Source organism: Amblyomma mixtum, chromosome 2, assembly GCF_055824585.1.
Source record: "Amblyomma mixtum isolate Tamu chromosome 2, ASM5582458v1, whole genome shotgun sequence".
Lineage (NCBI taxonomy): Eukaryota > Metazoa > Arthropoda > Arachnida > Ixodida > Ixodidae > Amblyomma > Amblyomma mixtum.
In genome coordinates this window covers 273,420,934-273,426,649 of record NC_143013.1, presented here as the reverse complement: position 1 = coordinate 273,426,649, position 5,716 = coordinate 273,420,934, and the positions used below count along the sequence as shown (strand labels likewise).

General features: G+C 44.6%; 1 pseudogene; it reads left to right on the top strand.

Moving 5' to 3' along the window:
- The first annotated feature begins 1,689 nt into the window (after positions 1-1,689).
- On the top strand, positions 1,690-4,904 carry LOC149364038 (uncharacterized; annotated as a pseudogene).
- The last annotated feature ends 812 nt before the right edge of the window (positions 4,905-5,716 follow it).

Genomic DNA, 5,716 nt, shown 5'->3' with positions numbered 1-5,716 from the left:
TTCTCATATTAAAGCCGCTTGAAAATGGCCACTTGAGACCTTGCTCATATATTTGTGAGTGTGCGCAGAAACTTTTTGTTGTCCATTGGACAGCTCGGTTATGGCAAAACTGCTAAGAAGCAGGAGTAATTTTCTCTGACTCTTTTAAGCGAATACGTGTTTGCACGGTTGGTTCATAGCAATACACGGTGTGCTAGCCAACTGCAATGCGAACGGTTTTCTTCTACGAAAACGCACGATTCTTATCAGTTGGTCAGATCTATGGCTGTATTTGGACGCAATACTTCTGAACTGGGTATGAACCTACGCGCGACTTTGCAACCACACCATCGGTTCGTTTTGATCTATGTCCACGCTCTTCCCGATAACGTGCACGATGATTTAATGTGCCAATGATACTCAATAGCTTACCTGACAATACATTTTCCTTAATTCTACGCAACGCAGGAAAAATGTCGCTTTGTCTTTGTCCGTAAAGGTTTTTATTACCGAATGATTTAATAGAACTACTAAATATTGTATTGTGATCACGCCCTCAGGTACACGCCTGCCAGGCGCAGCCGCTCAAGCCCGAATATGTGCTGCAGTTACAGTCAAGTGATGCCACGCCTGACTGGTTATTCACCGTGGGGCAACTTTGTCTTGACTGGCCACTCAAATCAAGAAAATGATTAATTGTTTGGTTACTTGATAGGCTTTGACATCCCAAAGCGGCTGAGGTTGTGAGGGACGCTTGGGATAATTTCGACCACCTGGGGTTTTCTAACGTGCACTGACAGCGCACAGTACATAGGCCTGTAGCATTTCACCTCCAACAAAATGCCATCACCGCAGTTGGGATCAAATCCGCGTCTTTTGGGTCAGCAGCCGAGCACCATAACCGCTGAGCCAACGCGGCAAAATTAATAAATTGGTGAGTCTAGTTTGGTTGGAGTCGCTGCAGAGATGTTGAATTTGTAGTCACTGGATATGCTGCTAGAGAGTTACACGTATAAGTATTCATTTTTCTAAAATAAAGCTTCGCTGAAGGAGCGGAGGTAAGCGCTCGTAGCGGATTTATTGGCCAGGTTCTCAAAAGGGGCAGTTTGGTTATAATTCCACTCCTGTACCTCCCAACCAATTTGCATGCACAATTGCGGGTGGATCTGAAAAGCGAAATACCATTGCAAACCAACTGCAAGGCTTCTTTTCTTTTACATGACTGACAAAGTTGAAAAGCACATCAACCTTTAGTATATTCATGGCGCCCCTTTCTACGAGCAATTTAACTGGTGTCATATGCAAGTGTCATTGATTACATGCTCCTGATGTATACAAGAAACAAAAAGAATGAATGAATGAATCTACTGTGGGCCTGTGATGTTGCTTGGGTTTAGTCATCTTCGCTCGGCATGTTTCCGCTGCAACGCAGTGCGAGCTAGCGACTGAGACAACCCGGACGTCAGGGACCGCACGGGGAGACAAGGAAGGGCCGGAGGCGCGAAGAGTGTCGCGTTAAGGGCTCCTCGCGTGCTGTCCTCCGTGAGCCCTATAGGAAAGCGTGTTCGCTCGGACCTCTTTGGGACAGCTCTGCCAATACTGCCGGCCGCACATAAAGATAAAACAAATCACGGTAAACAGAGGGAGACAAATAAAGTAAACAACACGGAAGAAAAGCAAGAACAAGAACAAGAAGAAAGAAAAGAAGGAATGGAGCAGGACGCAACCCTCAAAAAGAAAGAGACCGTGCAATTGTCAGAGTTGGCTCCCTCGGGTCAGTGGAGGGCAAGAAGCGGCCCTTTCTCTTCGCTAGCTGGTACCAGGGCACAGCGCAGGGTCACGGCGCTTTTCATTAACGCAGTCAGCGGCGACGATGAAAGCGGTCGGGACGCGGACGTAGTGAGTCGCGCAGCGCAGCTTGGAGAGTGTCAGTGATGACGTCCCTTTTAAGGTCCTGGGCTGTGCCCTTTGAAGCGGGTAGGGCGCGTTTATTGTCATGCGAAACAATTGATAAGCTTCCAGTCTCTCGACTCTTTTGTTTCTAGCAATGGTCAGTAGATGCCAAGATCTCCGCGTACCCGTCTCTGGAAAGTGGCGCAGGGAGATTGGCGCTGCATGCAGATATGGCTTCGTGTTCAACGGCTCTAGTTTTTAATGGATGCAGTTTACCGCTCTTGTCGCCATGCTAATAAGACAGAAAGAAAACCGAGAAGGAAAGATGAGCTGCTTTTAACTATTTTGGGGGTGACTGTAAAGCAATTCGGCGCCTTTTCTGTTGATCCGCGGTTCGTTTATACACGTCCACCTAGAAATTAATGCAAAAGTGGAGACTCACCGGTCGCTTGCTTTGTCATGCTGCAGTGCAGCGGGCTTTTCATGTAATGCGTGACTTTAACGAATGCAGAGGCTACGGGTTTTTAGGCATGCAAATATCAGGCACACACCAGAGAGACCTCTGCTCTGTTGACGTTAATCTAGTGTTGTCTATTGTGAAAAATCTTCTTTCTCTCGAGGTATATTTTGAAAAAATTTTCACGCTCTGTACGCAGTTCGCGCATCTTGCGCCGACATTGTCTATTCCAAAAACCGTGAAGGCGCACAAAGTTGGGCTCAGCTCCTGACATAATGCTTTCGAGATAGAATTCGTGAAACTGTTGTGCGCATACATCAATTGCATGCAGCATGGTAATACTATGTCTCAAATATTCTGACATCCTGAATTATGTTGAGTCAATGTCCCCGACATGTCACAAAATGTAGATGCCAGAACGCAGGAAGTAACAGAATATGGAAGGCAGAGACACTGTGACATTGTTTTTGCTCGGCAGTTTCATGCCGTTGGTTCCTGAAGCGTATTTATTTATCCAATCCACTGCCCTTATGTTTTCAGCGTATTCTAGTTCTCCTTCTATACGCAAAAGGGTTGCAGTTAATATTGGTGCCCTTTTAATGGACAACGTAGTCCTTTTACCCGACGAAAACGGCGGTAAATCAGTAGGCTTTGTAATAGAAAGCATTGTTGAAATTCTTTTTTTTTAATTAAATGAAGCAGACCTCGCTTTGTGCAAGTAATTTATGAAAGTAACTATGTCAGCATATCGAAAGCATTAAGATGTCGCACTCGCAGTAAGTGTGAATAAAAGTTAGAGTTGTGGTTGCGACAGCAAGCCTTCACATTTTTCGCCCTGGAGATAGGCTGCGAGTTTTACTGGCTTATCAATTCCTTACTGATTCGCGCATTTTCTTCTTCGGGGCAACAGCTTATGGCGTTTGCAGGACGCGAGATAAAGGCTCAAGCCGTTAACTAAGCAGCCGATAAAATTTTCGTCCCGACACTTTATGCACATTGAGTGGAAACCCTCTTTAGGCAGTCATCACATTGCAACCAGACTAACGAAAACAAATTGCCGCCCTAAAATGTCATGGGCAGTATCGAAGATACATGTATCTGCGATACTATCTTTCGATACATTTTGTGTATCGGTATTAGGTATCGCGTGCTGAAAACTAGAGTATCGGAGTATCGGTATCGAAAATACATATTTAGTGTATCGTGCATTTTACGATACTCGATACAAAAGAAAAAAGCTGTAAAAGCCCTTGCTCAGGAAGTAGTACTAGACGGGTAGCAGCACCTTCACTGCTTTTTAGCGAACTCCCAAGCTACCACTTCTGGATCGGCGTTTCTGCGCCGTCCGACTGTCCGCCGTCCCATTTCAGTGCGACTGCTCGCACGTGTTCCTATTTTGCGTTATACGCCAGTAGCCCTCGCCGCGTTACGCGCGGATAACCAGCAGCTATGACTGACGAACTTCGGTGTGCCATCTTGGATGGAAAATATTTCACTGTCACGCCATCTGATGAGAACAAAGTCAAGGCCATGTGCTCATTTTGTAAAACAACAATCAGCGGTGCCTACTCCTCGACTTCGAATTTCAATCTTCAACTTAAGGTACGTAAACTTTCATAGCTTTACTGTTTTTAACGTTTTAATATTTGAGATTTTGACTGTCACTTACGGGATGAAACTAGGCGCTCGACATTTCGGCTAAGCGAAAAAAGAAACGATAAAATTACGTCAAATTACGTTGTCTGAAATTTTGTTTTAGGCAGATGAGGTCGCTATTCTTTTCATGCTTCTTTTCAGCTTTAAGACTTATGCAACACTCTCAAGCTGCAAGTATTCCAAGAAAGGGACTTCACCTTTCTGCTTAGTAGTGCGATGTTTTGCAGCCCATCGCCTCTGCTTTGACACGCCTCTAAGCTGAAGCTGACTGCTTCTTCGGAGAACTGCTCCCAACTCTTCTTCAAGTGGAATCAAAGCTTCACGAGAAAGCTGCTGCAGACTATGTTTATTGCAAGCCTCTTTTGGATGCTGTTAGCAATGGATTCACCCGCAGGTTCGACCACCTTTTGAAGATGAAACCGAGTGCAACAGAGGCAACAGTTGCTGCTGTTCTACACCCGTTTTCAAGTTGTAGTGGTTGCCAGCAGAAATGGAAGACTTCCGCCGTCATGCTCAGGAGCCTACAGAAGCAGCTGTTGTCGACTATGTCAGCACAGCACAAGCCGCGCATTCTTCCGCATGCGAGGAAGTGGGATCATCGGCGACAGCAGCATCAAATGCGTCAGCTGACACATTCTTTTCAATTGAAGAGACAAGCGGTATAACCAGCCGTAGCTCTCAGGAGGCGTTAGTTAAGGTTCAGTTTCTCAATTATTTACAAGATCCTCGAATTGATGTGGCTATTCTTCATTCTTATCCACTGATAAGAGGCGCCTTCGTCAAGTATAATACTGCGACGTGCTCGTCTGCTCCTGTAGAGAGCCTTTTTTCATTTGCCTCTCTCATAGTGCGCCTACATCGCAGGGCTCTTTCGGACCGGCGGTTCGATAAAATGTTGTTACTTAAGACCTTCAAGTAAACGTAACGAATACTTTTTGCCTAATAAAAACGTTCCGCTATTTTACTTGTTGTTGTTTTCATTCTAGCTTTCAAGAATAGTTTACAGCTTCAGAAGTTTGTTATCGCAGTACTGGCAAACTAACTGTTCGGTTCCCAAGCGCACGGAGCTTCCATCATTTAGTTTGATGAGAGGCACAGGCCATCGGGTAATACTCTATAGTATCGAACCGAAAACAGAAAATGTTTCAGGTTTATTCATATAGCCAAGTGCTCACAGATTGGTTCGTATGAGGAACTTTGGGTTAATGATTTTTCGCTAGGCTGCTTACGGAAGCGATCGCTTCAACATATATATGGCTTTAGTCTAAATTAAAGTTCTAACAAGGCCAACTGCGCAGACAGCGGAGCTTCAACAGATCCATGCGGTCGGATTCGTTTATAAGTCCTTTCAGGAAAAGTGCTGTATAGAAATACATTAAAGTTTACAGAAACCACTCGTACATTTCCTAAGTTCTCCAATTATATTACCGGCATTATTAGACAGTGATTTCAGTTACGTAAACTTCGTTAGTCGTAATATAACCTGTATTATATTTGATATTTTAGTGATGTATCGAAGTATCGACGATACAGTATCGAGTATCTGTATCGAAAATCGATTTCGGTTCTGTATCTTGTATCGGTATCGGAGATACAATTTTCAAAGGTATCGAGTATCATATCGAAGATAATATTTTGAAGTATCTTGCCCAGCCCTGGCCGTGATAATATTTTTTTTTGAGGAAGAGCGCTGCAATAACAGCTCCGCTAAACGAACTCCTGCTGGAGGAA